General features: G+C 48.8%; 2 long non-coding RNA genes across 3 annotated transcripts; both read right to left on the bottom strand.

Moving 5' to 3' along the window:
- Positions 1 to 1,080: 1,080 nt before the first annotated feature.
- LOC128342406 (uncharacterized) lies at positions 1,081 to 4,053 on the bottom strand. Of its 2 annotated transcripts, none has more exons than XR_008314960.1 (2): positions 2,715 to 4,053; positions 1,081 to 2,627 (listed from the first exon to the last, which is right to left on the bottom strand). It is a non-coding gene; the product is annotated as an uncharacterized LOC128342406 (long non-coding RNA). The 2 variants fall into 2 exon arrangements; XR_008314959.1 differs by having other exon boundaries at positions 1,081 to 2,467.
- An 845-nt stretch (positions 4,054 to 4,898) lies between these two features.
- Positions 4,899 to 8,545, bottom strand: LOC128342407 (uncharacterized). The gene is made up of 3 exons (XR_008314962.1): positions 8,389 to 8,545; positions 8,011 to 8,178; positions 4,899 to 6,291 (listed from the first exon to the last, which is right to left on the bottom strand). It is a non-coding gene; the product is annotated as an uncharacterized LOC128342407 (long non-coding RNA).
- Positions 8,546 to 15,252: the final 6,707 nt, after the last annotated feature.

Raw genomic sequence — 15,252 nt, 5'->3', positions numbered from 1 at the left:
ATTCATCGGGAAAATCATTATGTGATATATGAAGGCAGCATTAATGTACGGATATCTTGACTGTTGGTTTGTCTTTTTTGTAAAGGTGTCCATTCCCAGGCAAGTGTGACTCAGCCTGCCTCTCAGTCTGCGTCCCTGGGCCAAACAGCAAAACTCACCTGCACGAAAAGCAGTGGTGGTTGCTGAGGCAGCTTTTACTGGTATCAACAGAGATCTGGACAGGCCCCTCGCTTTGTGCACTGTAGTGGTTGCAGCAGAGGAGAAGGGATCCCAGATCGGTTCACTGGTTCTGCCTCTGGAGACAACGGCTATTTAACCACCAACAGTATCCAGGCTGAAGTTGAGACCAATTATTACTGTGCTATCTGGTATAGCACAGTGGTAGAGCAGAATGGGGACCTGAGACAAAAACCTTCCCCTGTCTTCCCCTGAGCGGAGAAGAGAATCAGAGCTTCCCTTGCAGTTTTCCCAGAGGTGCACCGAGGTGATTTTGGAGCCTGGAACTGAAGGCCTTTGGAGCCCCCGCCCCCCCCTGCAAGTTAAGCACCATCCCTTACACACACACACACACACACACACACACACACACACACACACACACCATGACACATGCAGTATCATTTACACATGGGTTCTTAAGAATGCAAACAGAAACTGAACTCACAAGAATGTATGAATAAAAAACTGTTATATTTATGGAAATATGCATTAGCAGGAACATTTCAGCACGCAGCGTAACATATTTCCATCATACATATTTCTTTCCCCACTCCCCCCATTGTCTTTAAAGCAGAAGTCAACTCCGGTGCAGGCAACAGTCATGCTCGGTCGCCTGGAAAACAATGGGCCAGGATAGACTAAAAAGGATGTTGGGGCCCCCAGGATGTGTGGAGGCCTTGGAGTTCACCCAGAAATCCAGGGGTAAGAGTGCCTCTGAATGTTCCCTCTGATCTTTTTCATCTGTGCGCGGAATGAGTTTTGTTCCGAGTGGAAGAATCAAGGCAGTGTGCGCCTGATCAGCACACAAAAGTGGAATCCTTGTCCCCAGACCCCAGCCCAAGAAGACACGTAGACTTAGTATGGGTAAAAGGGCCACAACTTTATTAACTGTAACAAAAGACATGGCGGACTGGAACACCAGGTGACTAATCACCCTTAGAGAACAGTGCGGGCCAATAGGACCGGGTTAGAACTCTGACGTCCTACCCAGCACCTTACTGGGCGACACACCCTGGCTCCGGAAACGGGCAGGTACGCCCCGCCCAATTCCTTCAAAGCCAACCCCCCCTTTCGTAAGAGAGGATCTGGATACTTCAAGGTCTTCGCCCACCCCGGACCGCTCAGCCCAAAGGTGGGTGAAGTCCTGAAGCAGGTTTCATGGCAATCCATTCTCCCCGTGCTGCACAGGCCACAAAGGAGCGATTGACCAATCACCCTTTTAAATATCCAAGGGTGCTCACCGATGTTCTAACCCTCGAATTACCACCCCGCCCGCACTGTTACTGCCATTGTGACCGGCCTAACTCTAACTACACACCTGGAACACAGAACGGAGTAGGCGAAAAAACCCCCAACAGTGGCCAATGCGTTGGGAGCAAAAAATTCCTACTCGGCCCCGTTGGGCGACCAGTCGCTAGACCCGCTCTGTACCAGGGAGGGAGGGAGGGGAATGCCTGGCCCAAACTGAGGAGAACGGGGCAGGGATCGGCTGATCCCGGCCGAAACCCCGCCCCCTAACCCAAAGGGCCAATCGGCCGGCTTCTTGGGCCTCATGCAGAGCGGGGCTGGGACAAACTCCCTCCCCTCTGCACGAGGCCAAGGGGAGGGGGGTTTCTGTAGTCCTGAACACATAATGTAGGTTCTCTCTCGGTCCATTGCTGCTGTCATCGGAGTCATGGGGAGGATGCAGTCCACCGAAGGATTCGTAGAAGCCAGCCTTGAGAGCGTCTCTGCTGTTCTCCAGCCTTTTCAGCTCCCCTTCCATCTCTGGGCTTGGGTCTGTTCAGCTCAGTTTGGGGGCAGAATCGGAACAGAAAGAGAGAAGGTGCTTAATATACGGCTGTTCAAGTCTGCATCAGTTGTGTTGGACATGGCCTGAGATGGGCCACGTTGGAGGGTTTCGGGGATCAGCCAACCCCGACATTGGGAAGCCTACATTGAGTCAGAGTTCCCCAACACCATCCGGGATTTCCCGACCCATTTTAGAGCTCCATATGGTGGTGGGGCTCCACATTTCGTCACTGATTGGGGCTGGGGGGCTGCGGGGGGGATGGTTCCATTTGCCCAAATGCCTGCTCACCCAGGCATCTGTTATGTAAGATATTTCTTACTTTTTGCCTTTTATTTCACTTACCATTTGAAAAAGAAGGCAGAAGATTACCTCGGTTTCAAATCACTTCCCCAGAGATTCTCTGATGTTACGTCACTTTTCTTCTGCATTCACTCTGACAGTACAATTTGGAGGTTACTTTAAAAAAAAAAATATTTTTTAAAAGGAAGGTCCAAGTCAATTTTAATAAATATACAGTGTCTGGTCATCCTTACATAATTCTGGGCCCATTTCCGGAGTTACCCAGGTAGCTGTCGCAACACACCTTCACTAAGTCAATAAAAATGCCAGTGCCGAACTTAAAGAGGAAAAAAAATAGCATCTGGTTTGGAAAAGGCCCAGTACAGATGGGGATTAATCTAACCAGTCAGGACCAGTTACTCACCCCAGCCTCACCACTGGACTCCTGCCATCTTTGGTGATCTGCCTTCCTCTCCTTAAGCAGGTGCATTCACCTCCATTCACTCGGGTGTCAATTTCTCAGGCTGGGCATTCTCGCAAGCCGTGTCTGAAGAGTCTTGAATGCTAAAATGCTAAACATCGTCTTCAACAAAGACACAACCTTCCAAAAGGCTTGTTGTGTCTGTGCAAGATAGCATGGTTGCCGCCTAGGCTGCAGGCACCTCTCTTGCTGACAAGGCAATCAAACTATTTCTTTAGTCAAGACAGTTCTCAAAACCCTTGCATGACACAACCAGTTTAAACATTTGCATGTGAAATGATTCCTTCCATTTTATCAATAGACAGAACAGCATCAAAACCTTGAGCCCAGCATTCAAAATCAATGCGTTTTTCCTTGAGTAAGGAATAAGGATCCGAGATGTCCATGAGCGCACTAAACAAGAAGTCATCTCTTCATGGGTCACCAAACACTTGGGACAAAGCGCATATAAAACACGCAACGTGATCCAATTGATTCAGACTTTATCAAGAGCATGAATAAAAGTGGGTGGTCAGTTGATCCAAATTTAACACTACACCCCAGGCTGAAAAATATGTCCACAAGGCCCTGACATAATTTAAAGACACCAATTGTCTTGCCCAGTTGAGCCATTGGAGATTCCAAGCTCATGGGACTCCAGTCCACTGGCCTAAAGCTGCCCAAACATGGAATTTTTAAAAAAATGGTATCATGCCCAATTCACTCTAAGGGAACCTAGAGATTGTGTGCTGAGTCAAGCTGGGGGATGCAATTTAAAAATCGAGGCCCACACAGGCCCTGATCTTGCCCAATTCCTTACAGAATTTAAAAACCCTAGAGGTCTTGCCCAATCAGAATACAAATGTCAATGTCAAGCTGGGGGATGCAATTTAAAAATCGAGGCCCACACAGGCCTTGATCTTGCCCAATTCCATATACAATTTAAAAATCCTAGAGATCTTGCCCAATTCAATCAAGACAGAATTTAAAAACCCTAGAGGTCTTGCCCAATCAGAATGCAAATTTAAATGTCCAGACACACATTGTGGTCCGAACCTTGCCCAATCAGTCTGGGAATATCTCTTGTGCCATAACAGAGGCACCCCAAGATGTGTGCCCTACTGTTCAACATCTCCTGGCATCAATGAAAATGTGGTGCTTTAACTGTCAAAAAGAGGGAATAAACCCAAGGTGGTATGAAAGCTTACTGGGGTATAAGAACAACAGCAGCAGCAACAACAACAACAACAACAACAACAACAACATGAAGCTGACCTTCTTTCCAGTTGTAACTGTTCCTCAGAAGTAACTGTGAATGATACAGACATTGTGTTAGGCAATGTTCTGAGTACTTTTTCATTTCACCCTTTGGCCAAAAGCTTGGGGCAATGTACATCCATCTCTTCCTGTGCACCTCACTCATGATTTAACCTCACAACTGTCTCATAATGGAGGGAAAGTAGCAAGAGATTGCTCAAGTTTCCCCCATGGACCTTTAGTCTGGGTGAGGATTGGAAGCCAAGTCCTGATTACATACTAACGCCTGGCACATCGGTTGGGTAGCTTTGAACGCTGCAAGGTCAGGGCAAGATGGCAACCCTGAGGGAGGAGAAGACCAGTCATACTGTTTCCCCTGCTCAAACTGGGCCAGGGTTCCAATGCGGTGGATGTGGCTGGTCACGGCCTGCTTTGAACAGGGTTGGTGGGCAAGTCTGCTCTGGGTTTGGAGTCAGGAAGCGGAGGAGACATTTTTTACAGCTTGCTATTTCCCCACTGCATGGGGTGTGTGCCCCAATTTCATGGTGCCTGGGAAACTAGAGCCTGGTATTTTGCCACATTTGGAAAACTTACTGTGTATCGTTCCATTCACCAGATTACAAAAGAAGGGATACTGTCGAACTGAAGAAGGTGCAGCAGAAGAGGGAAACCAAAATGATGAAGGGGCTGATTCTGCTCTTCCCAAAGTGTGTTCTTCCAGTGTAGAGTCTCTTCTCTCCTTCTTCTTAGCTTCTCCCAACCTCTGTAAGAGAGTCATTGAGAAATGTTAGACTGCCTCAAATTTATTTACTAATTCGGCATCTGTTATGGAAGAAGCCCAACACAGACGGGGCATCATCCAACCAGTCAGGCCCAGTTACTCACCCCATCCTCACCACAGGACTCCCGCCGCCTTTGGTGATCTGCCTTCCTCTCCTTAAGCAGGTGCATTCGCCTCCATTCACTCTGGTGTCAATTTCTCAGGCCGGGCGTTCACGCAATCCATGTCTGAAGAGTCTTGAATGCTATACTGCTAAACATCATCTTCAACAAAGACACAACCTTCCACAAGGTTTGTTGTGTCTGTGCAAGATAGCAGGATTTGCACCTAGGCTGCAAGAACCTTTCTTGCTGACAAGGCAATCAGACTATTTCTTTAGTCAAGACAGTTCTCAAAACCCTTGCATGACATAATCAATTTAAACATTTGCATGTGAAATGATTTCTACCATTTTATCAATAGACATGAAAAACATCAAAACCTTGAGCCCAGCATTCAAAATCAATGCTTTTTTCCTTAGGTAAGGAATAAGGATCCGAGATGGCCATGAGTGCACTAAACAAGAAGTCATCTCTTCATGGGTCACCAAACACTTGGGACACAGCGCATATAAAACACGCAACGTGATGCATTTGATTCAGTCTTGATCAAGAGCATGAATCAAAGTGGGTGGTCAGTCGATCCAAATTTAACACTACACCCCTGGCTAAAAAAATATGTCCACAAGGCCCTGACAGAATTTAAAGACACCAATCGTCTTGCCCAGTTGAGCCATTGGAGATTCCAAGCTCATGGGACTCCAGTCCACTGGCCTAAAGCTGCCCAGACAATGGTATTTTTTTAAAAAAAAATGGTATCATGCCCAATTCACTCTAAGGGAACCTAGAGATTGTGTGCTCGGTCAAGCTGGGGGATGCAATTTAAAAATCGAGGCCCACACAGGCCCTGATCTTGCCCAATTCCTTACAGAATTTAAAAACCCTAGAGGTCTTGCCCAATCAGAATACAAATGTCAATGTCAAGCTGGGGGATGCAATTTAAAAATCGAGGCCCACACAGGCCTTGATCTTGCCCAATTCCATATACAATTTAAAAATCCTAGAGATCTTGCCCAATTCAATCAAGACAGAATTTAAAAACCCTAGAGGTCTTGCCCAATCAGAATGCAAATTTAAATGTCCAGACACACATTGTGGTCCGAACCTTGCCCAATCAGTCTGGGAATATCTCTTGTGCCATAACAGAGGCACCCCAGGATGTGAGCGCTACTGTTCAACATCTCCTGGCATCAATGAAAATGTGGTGCTTTAACTGTCAAAAAGAGGGAATAAACCCAAGGCTGTATATAAGCTTATGGAGGAGGAGGAAGAGGAGGAGGAGGAGGAGTTGAAGAAGAAGAAGAAGAAGAAGAAGAAGAAGAAGAAGAAGAAGAAGAAGAAGAAGAAGAAGAAGAAGAAGCAGCTGCTTACCTTCTTTCTCGCTGTAGCTATTTCCCAGATATAACTGTGAATTATACAGGCATCACGTTAGACAGTTCCCCACAAAATATACATAAATTGTATACTAATTTGCCACTAGCAAGCAATTATAGTCTTACCCACCCTTTGGCCAAAAGCTTAGGGCAATGAATGTACATGGATCTCTTCTTTTGCTCCCCACTCACCGTTTAGCCTCACAACCATCTTATAAGGTTGGGTAGATAGCAAGAGATTGGCCCAAATTCCCCCCAGGGAGCTTCAGGCTGAGTGAGAATTGGGCCCCAGATCCTCCTCTGATCCTTATCTCCTGACACTTTTCTTGGGTTGCTTTGAAAGGCACAGGAGGAGAGGTTGGTAACCCCCAGGGAAGAGGAAGGCCAGAAGGACAGTTCTTCCTGCTCCAACAGGGCCAGGGTTCTATCATTGATGATTGCTGGGTAACAGTTGCTGCTTTACGGCTGCTTTGAACAGGGTTGTTTGTCTTCTAGTGGTAGTTTTCCAGTGCCTGTTCTGCCCCTACAGCATGTGGGGTGTGCCCCATTTCATGGCGCTTTGGGAAATGATCTTTTTGCTTTCTATGGGATTTTAGTTTTGGTTGGCCACTTGGGGCCTGTGGAGAAAGGCAGGGCGCAGATGTTCAAATAAAGTCAAGTAATGATTAGCCTGGTCTGCTTGGAGAGGCAAGGTCCCCCTGTGGACTGAGCAACGGGGCACCCAGCAAAGCGGTGATGCCCTTTAGGTTAAGCAGGGGGAGAGCATCTGGCCCTGTCCAGCCCCACCACGGCATCCCTCCAGCGACTCTTGCTGGGGTCTCCCTTCTCTCTTCGTGGACTGTGAGCCCTCTGGGGACAGCAAACCTTTCCCCTGTGCAAACTGCTCTGAGAAGAGTTTGCTTTTTGTTAAAAAAAACAGTATACAAATAATAGTAACTATAAAGACACAAGAACTGAGGACCATGGTGCTTTCTATCTTCTAAATAAAGATATATATTTTAAAAACATAATTATATTTTACATTATTATTACTATTATATTTACACACAATCTAGTAGATGTTATTGACTGCATTTGATACCACCACCACCACCACCACTACCATCATCATCATCATCATTGCTACTACTAGTATCCCAGCTAAAAGAGCAAAGAGGCAACTTTTGAAAGTGGTGATTCTCTTATATGTAGCAGGGGGAGAGCAACTGGCCCTATCCATCTCCAGCACAGCATCCCTCCAGTGACTGTTGCTGGTGTCTATCTTACGTTTCTTTTTTAGATTCTGAGCCCTTTGGAGGACAGGGAGCCATTTTTAAAATTTATTCATATTTATGTATACTACTTAAGAGGACTTTTGTTGGAAAGTGGTATAGAAATATTATGAGTATCAGCTTCCTTGCTTGTCCCTGTTTTTCCTGCTTGTGCCACTTTCTCGTTCCCAAGTGTTTCCCAATATAGTTTTTACTGGGGAGGGCTAATCCAGTCCTGGGAGAAGCTATAATTAAGCAGAGGGACTAATAGCACGGCTGGAAAACAACTAGACTAGGGAGCCAGAGGTTGCCAGTTCGAATCCCCGCTGGTACTATGGGAAAAACCTCTATCGGGCAGCAGTGATATAGGAAGATGCTGAAAGGCATCATCTCACACTGTGCAGGAGATAGCAATGGTCAACCCCTCCTGTATTCTACCAAAGACAACCACGGGGCTCTGTGGGTGCCAGGAGTCGAAATTGACTTGATGGCACACCTCACCTTTTCCAGCGGTTACCGAGGAATACAGGAAGGTCGTCAATGCTTTGCATTCTCAGCGGGATGCTGCTGTTCCTCCGTCACTCCCACAGTCCCTCGCTGCTCTGGCTAGTAGCTTCTTTCCTTGGTCAGCTTGGCTCTTTGTATCCATGGCACCAGACACCCTTGAAGCTGCCATATACTGAGTCAGACCCTTGGTCCATCTAGCTCCAGATTGTCTCCTCGGACTGGCAGCGGCTTCTCCAAGATTGCAGGCAGGAGCCTCTCTCAGCCCTATCTTGGAGATGCTGCCAGGGAGGGAATCTGGAACCTTCTGCATGCCAGCCTGCAGATGCATTTCCCAGAGCGGCCCCTCCATCCCCTGAGGGGGGAATATCTTACAGGGCTCACATGATGTAGTCTCCCCTTCAGATGTAAACCAGGATGGATCCTGCTTAGCAAAGGGGACCATTCAGGCTTGCTACCAGCTCTCCTCCCCTTCCTCTCCAAGAACCCAAGCCGCCCAGCTGCCTAGGAGCCACCTTGAAGCAAGAAGACCTCCAGCTGACAACAAAGCCAGCTAGGGAAAGAGCTCCAGAGGGCCACCTGGGCCCTTCCAGCTTATGGCCACGCCCCCCAATGTGATGTCACACACAGGTATATGTGGCTGCCATGCAGGAGGGCTCACCGGGGAGACGGGTGCACCTGACTGAGCTCACTGTCCCCTGACTCCAGTGGCAGCAGATGAGTCGGGGGGAAACTGTTGCTTTGGGATTTCCCCCCTTCATGGAAGCCTCTTTAAAGGTCTAATTTGGGTTGGTGGTGGTTGTGGTCTTCCAGGCAACACTGCCTCCAGGGTGGTGTCATGGTTAGCGTGTTGGACGAGGACTGGGGAGAATGGAGCTCTAATCCCCGTTCAGCCATGACATTCCCTGGTGGACTCTGGGCCAGTCACGTCTCTCTCAGCCTCGCCCACCTCACAGGGTTGTTGTGAGGATAAACACAACCACGCACACTGCTCTGGGCTCCTTGGAGGAAAAGCGGGATATTAAATACATACATACATACTCACTCCACTGTGCCCCCTGGAGCTGTGGGGGGCAAGTCATCCAAGTCAGGGCATCACTTCTAGGGTCAAGGGATCCACTTCCCACTGCTCATTCTACAGCTGTTCCTTGAAGGGAGAGATCCCTTTGGTTCTCCACAGGAATCCCCCAAACTTTGGTTGGCCAACAGAAGCCAGGAACAGAAGGGGTCTCTTCTGCCAGTGGAGGCTGGTGGGCAGGGCAGTGAATGGGGCACAGCTGCGGGTAACCACAGGCCAACCCGGGACTGAGAATTCTCACACACACACACACACCCACACACACACACCCACAAACACACACACACCGTTATCACTGATTGCTCCCAGAGGTCCTCAACCGGTGGTCCTCTAGATATTGCTGGACTAGAACTCAGGTTCATTGTTGGCCTTCGAGAGAGCCCTTAACACCTCTCTGTTTGTCCTGGGGGCTTTACAGAAAGGGCTGTTACCCCGAATCTCCTCCGGAGGAGAGAGTGTGCATTCATACACCAGCCAAACGTACCCCAAAGTCCATTCAAGGTCCTTACAGCAAGGATGTGGACTTGGGGATTTTTATTCCAGACTATAAGACAGATATGACTCCAGCCTTTCGGAAGGCAGGATTACCACCAAAGCACAAGTCTGGCAAGGTTGGTGGATAGTATACTCATGTTTGTCTGTAGTGCTTTGCCCCTCTTGGGTAAGCCCTCCTTTCAAAGTGTCTGCAATACAGATTGACCACAAGGTTTTACACGGGGAATGTTTTCTGTCCACTCATGCGCGCACACACACACACACACACACACACCAGGGAAGCCTTATTCAGACATTATGTTGTACTAGTGTACAGATATCTGTCCACTTGTCCATGTTTTTCTGTGAATGACAGGATGGGCTTCATTTTTAAAGGGAACCTGGGTACTGGCCCCACAAGTGTTTGATACAGCTCTAAGATGGGTACTGCTGCACCTGTCTGCAACATAACATGTGAATCACTCTACTTGTGTACAGAGCGGTATCTGTGGACAACGTACCCTCATTGTGCAAGTGGTGAACATAACACGTGAATCAGGCTACTGAGTTCTCAACCTTGTGTTGCACTGTAGCATGCTAAGAAGCAGAAGCCCTGATGGGGCCATGCAGACAGGAGCGGGCTTGCTTTTGGTTTAGCTGCCACCCCACTGATGTGCCTGAGTGCACCTCCTCACTTTCCCCCATATCAATGCACCACCTCTGTCCCTTCCATCGGGGAAACCTCCAGTGCATCACTTGGAAATGTGGTTGCCTACCTTCCACTCTGATGCTTCATGACCCAGCCCTCACTGACAAGGATCCTTTTACGTGTGTCCATCTGCTATCAATGTTGGGGATTTTGTTCGTCTCTAACGCTATGCTCAGTTTGTGCCTGAATCGTCTCCTCGGAAAGGAGTGCTGGTGAGTGTTGCTGCTGGCTCTCTCAAGAATTCCAGTGGCATAAGCATTATGATATACAGACACTAGGCAAAAGAAAAATTCCCTAAAGCCTGATTTTACACATTTACTGTGCAATGGATTCCCTTTCAATAGGATCTGGGCCCGGCAGGAGCCACTTTTCGGTGGGTTCTTGGCACAGCTCTACAGTCATGTTCAATGGCCTGCAGCCACCTGGACAGAGCAGTTGTGCAGTTCCTGTAGGCACAATTGCTTCCCGACTGAGATCGGGGCAAGAGTTTGGGGTGAAACTGTTGTGCAATTCGCCCTGCCCATTGGTTGCGGGCCTTTAGCATTCCATTCAGAATCCCGTCTCTAGCTGTTAGCATCTCATCTCTACCTGCTGCTGTTTCTAAGTTAACCTGCTAACTCAGAACAGCAGGCTATTACCACTGGAGAGATAAAATGTACTAGTAAGTATTGAGGCCCTATCTAGAAACATCCATCTTTTGGGCTACCAACTCCAAATGGCAAATGGATAATATCCATGAGATATTTGGGAAAATATCATCAAAGCCTGAGAATAGGGCATTATAGTTTTGATCAATCTGGAAAAGGTTGTAAAGGAACTGAATAAGAGATAGTATCCAAAATACCTGTGATGTGAGTGGAGAGTGCAGTGACCTTCCACTTGCAGATCATCTCAATGACCGTTAAGTAAGATTGACAGGAACATACTCTGATCGTTGTTCTTACTTAAGGTTGATGAATGTGTGTCACATATTCACTGGATCATTGAAACATCGGGTGGTAACTCGCATCTCTGAATAGGCTCCCCTAACAACACCACAATTGCAACCTCCATATCACCTCAAGTGCAAAGCTTTTCCATGGAGTTGTTGTTTCGGACATTTAGCCATGAGCTGGGTGAATATGTATGTATGAATTAGCCCAGGGGCGTAGCAAGGTTGGAGTGGGCCCAGAGATGAGATTTTAAAATGCCCCCCCACACACACTCAAAGTCCAGGGCCTCCGCACACCCCAGGCCCCCAAGGAGTTAAGTCTGATATTCCAAAATAAGTATGCTGCCTGGAAATACATTTCATTGAATACACGCATGCACACTTCACAGTATATAGTGATATACATTGAGTACTATACATTTGTTTTACTTTTAATGCCTAGAACACACTAGAAAGATGAATGATTGAAATGGCCCCCTCGCTGCAGATTAGCAAAGGAGACATTCAACCATGCAGGGTGAGCCTATGTTTGTTTTCTCAGAATTCTGAACAAATTCAGTCAAGTTCGATTCCAGGAGTCTTTTCACACCAGGCTTTTAAAGCCCTTTAACACACATCTCCTCTGGAATTGAGGTGCTGCATTCACATGTTGGCCAGATTTACCCTGAAGTCCCTGCAAGTTATTGGGGAGCAGGTACCCTGGCCGAGAAGGCCGCTGAAGCCGAAGCACTCCTAGTCGAATGTGCTGTGATTCCATGTGGAATGGGCAGGTGTAAGGATTCATAAGCCAATGCAATAGTGGCTCTAAGCCACCACGCTAAAGCCTCCTTAGAAGCCTTGGTTCCCAGCTTAGAGGGTAGGAAACAAACAAACAAGGAGTCCGATCTCCTAAATGATTTGGTCCGTTTTAGGTATATACTAAGTGCCCTCCGGATATCTAGCCAGTGCCAAAAGGTGCTCTTTAGTATGTTGAGGATTAGGGCAAAAGGATGGTAACACGATATCTTGAGCCCTATGGCACATTGAATTCACTTTGGGGAGAAAGGTGGGGTCCAATTTCATTACGACAACTTCTTTTTGAAAAACACACAGCTCATCCCTAGCCGATAGGGCAGCAAGTTCGGAGACTCTCCTGGCAGAAGTTATAGCCACCAGGAACAGAACCTTAAAGGTCATCAACTTTAGTGAAATCTTACGTAGTGGTTCGAATGGATCCTTCGTGAGCGCCTGGAGGACCTTATCCAAGTCCCACGAAGGAAACCTAGGAACCAGAGGCGGATTCAGGTTAACCGCGCCCCTCAAAAATCTCCGAATGTCGGTATGGAGGGAATGATTCAGGACTGATGACAGGGCGGAGGTCTGTCTCCTTAGAGTAGCGGGGCGAAGACCCCTGTCAATCCCTGCCTGCAGAAAGCTAAGCACTGAGGCCACCCCGGCACGTGTCGGATCCAGTCCCTTCTTGCGTGACCAATCACAGAAGGTCGCCCATGTCATTTGATAGATGCGTTTTGTAGAGTGATGCCTCGATGCCAGGATAGTTTCTTGGACTGGTTCAGAATATCCTTTTTCCTCTAACGTCCTGCGCTCAATCTCCACGCGTGAAGGCGGAGCCACGCCGGATCCGAATGCAGCAGAGGACCCTGGCTGAAAAGATCGGGTCTGTCGGGCAGAGCCCATGGTTTGTGCACGGACAGGGCCAACAGATCCGAAAACCACGGGCGCCGTGGCCAGAATGGGGCTATCAGGATAATTTCGGATCCCTCGGACATCAGCTTTCTGATGACTCTGCGTAGGATCATCAGCGGGGGGAAGGCGTACAGAAGAGCTCCCCGAGGCCACCTTGCAGTCAGTGCGTCCACCTGTTCCGCCTGAGGATAAAGATAGCGCAAGAAGAACCATGGCAGTTTGCTGTTCGAAGGAGAAGGAAATAGGTCCACTGCTGGAGTGCCCCACCTTTTTGAGATCTGATCGAACACCCCCTGGTGGAGCGACCATTCCCCCGGATCCAGGTACTGCCTGCTCAGCCAGTCTGCCAGGATGTTCGACTGACCAGCCGGATGTTCTGCAGTTATGGAATGCAGGTGAACCTCCGCCCAGCTGAACAACGCGTTTGACCCGAGCATCAGAGACCATGACCTCGTTCCACCTTGATGGTTCAGATGGGCTTTGGTTGTAACGTTGTCCGTGCAGACTAGCACATCTCTGCCCTTGATGTAAGCCTGGAACTGCAACAGAGCCAAGCGGACATCCTTCAGCTCTAACCAGTTTATGTTGTGGCAGAGATCCTCCTGACTCCATGTTCCCTGGGCCCGGTGATCGAGGAAGTGGGCTCCCCAACCGTAGAGGCTGGCATCCGTCGTGATCACATATCTCTGTGTGAACTCCAGGGGCAGCCCTTGTAACATGGCCGGTGAGGTCCACCATCGAAGAGAGTACAGCACTGGTGTGGTCATCCTTACCCAGACGTTTTTCCTGTTCATAATGTGCTCCTGGTGGGGCAGAAGGAGCCATTGAAGAGGCCTGGAGTGCCATCTTGACCAGGGCACGCAGTCGAAGCAGGCCACCATCATGCCCATAAGCTGGGCTAGATGAAGGAGCGGAGCCTTTTTCCTGCGTGTAAGAGAAGTAACCGTCTTCACAATCTTTTGCCTCCTTTCTTCGGGTAGGCGGACAATCGCTGTCTTGGTGTCGAACAACACACCTAGGTGAACTAGGACCTGAGTAGGTCGTAAGTGGCTCTTCACGGCATTGATGAGAAATCCGTGGTTCTGTAGGATGCTGACCGTGAGACGGACATTCTCTTCCGCCTCCTGCACTGAAGGTGCCCGTAGCAAAACATCGTCTAAGTAAGGGTATGCGTGTATGCCCTGCAACCGGGCATGGGCAATGACCGCCACCATTAACTTCGTAAACACCCTCGGCGCCGTGGAGAGGCCGAAGGGGAGGGCCTTGTACTGGTAGGAGTGACCGTTGTACGAGAAACGGAGAAACCATCTGAAATCTGGATGAATCGGTACGTGAAGATACGCCTCCGACAGATCCAGCGAGGCCAACCAGTCCCCTGGAAGGACTGCCGCCTTGATGGATCTGAGGGACTCCATTCTGAAATGCCTTTTCCTCACATACCGATTCAAACGCCTCAAATTCAAAATTGCCCTCCAAGACCCGTCCTTTTTGGGGACCAGGAAAAGAAGGGAGAAAACCCCTTTGTTGTTCTGCCATGCCGGAACCAACTCTATGGCTTGAATGTCCAGAAGATGTTGTATGGCATCCTGCATCAACTTTTCCTTTACCGGGTTTTTTGACATGGGCGTGATGTAGAAAAATTCTGGGGGCGTAGAGATGAACTCTATGCGGTACCCCTGAGAAACGGTGTGAAGCACCCAGGAGTCCGTGGACGTATCCCCCCAAACTGTGGCAAAGGCAGCTAATCTGCCTCCTACCTGGCAGTAGTCATTGTTTACGGCCCCGGCGGTCCTGTCCAGGGGTGAAGGACCCTCCACGTCGGCTGGTTCCTCTGGCTCTCGGGTTCCAGGATTGGCGCCAGGAAGGCCTATACTGGTGTCCTCTGAACTCTCTGTCTCTGAAAGAGTCTCAATAGCCAGTCGTGCCTGATCTTCCAAAGGACCTGAAGGGACGAAAGGAGTATTGAGAATTTGTTCCCCCTCGAAAGGGCCTCCCCCGTCCCATCGGCATGGCTTTCTTTTTATCTCGAGTTTCAACCAATACTGGGTCTAATGCCTCCCCAAATAACTTTGCCCCGTGAAAGGGGGTGGCCGCCAGCGCCGACTTAGATTTAGAGTCGACATTCCAATGTCTTAACCATAGGCCTCAACGGACCGCTACATTGGCCGCCATAGCCCTAGAGGCATGCTGTAAGCAATCCAGGCTGGAGTCAGCCATTAGCGCGGAAGCCCTTGCAATTTTGTTCAGGCCTTGACGCAGCTTTGTGAGCTCCGGAGGTACCAGTTTTGCCAGCTCCTTTGTCCAGAGAATTGTAGCCCTGGCAAAAATAGAGTTAGTGGAGGCTGCACGGATGATGGTTGC

This window comes from Hemicordylus capensis, chromosome 2, assembly GCF_027244095.1.
Source record: "Hemicordylus capensis ecotype Gifberg chromosome 2, rHemCap1.1.pri, whole genome shotgun sequence".
Classification (NCBI taxonomy): Eukaryota; Metazoa; Chordata; class Lepidosauria; order Squamata; family Cordylidae; genus Hemicordylus; species Hemicordylus capensis.
This window is presented reverse-complemented; position numbering and strand designations above follow the sequence as displayed.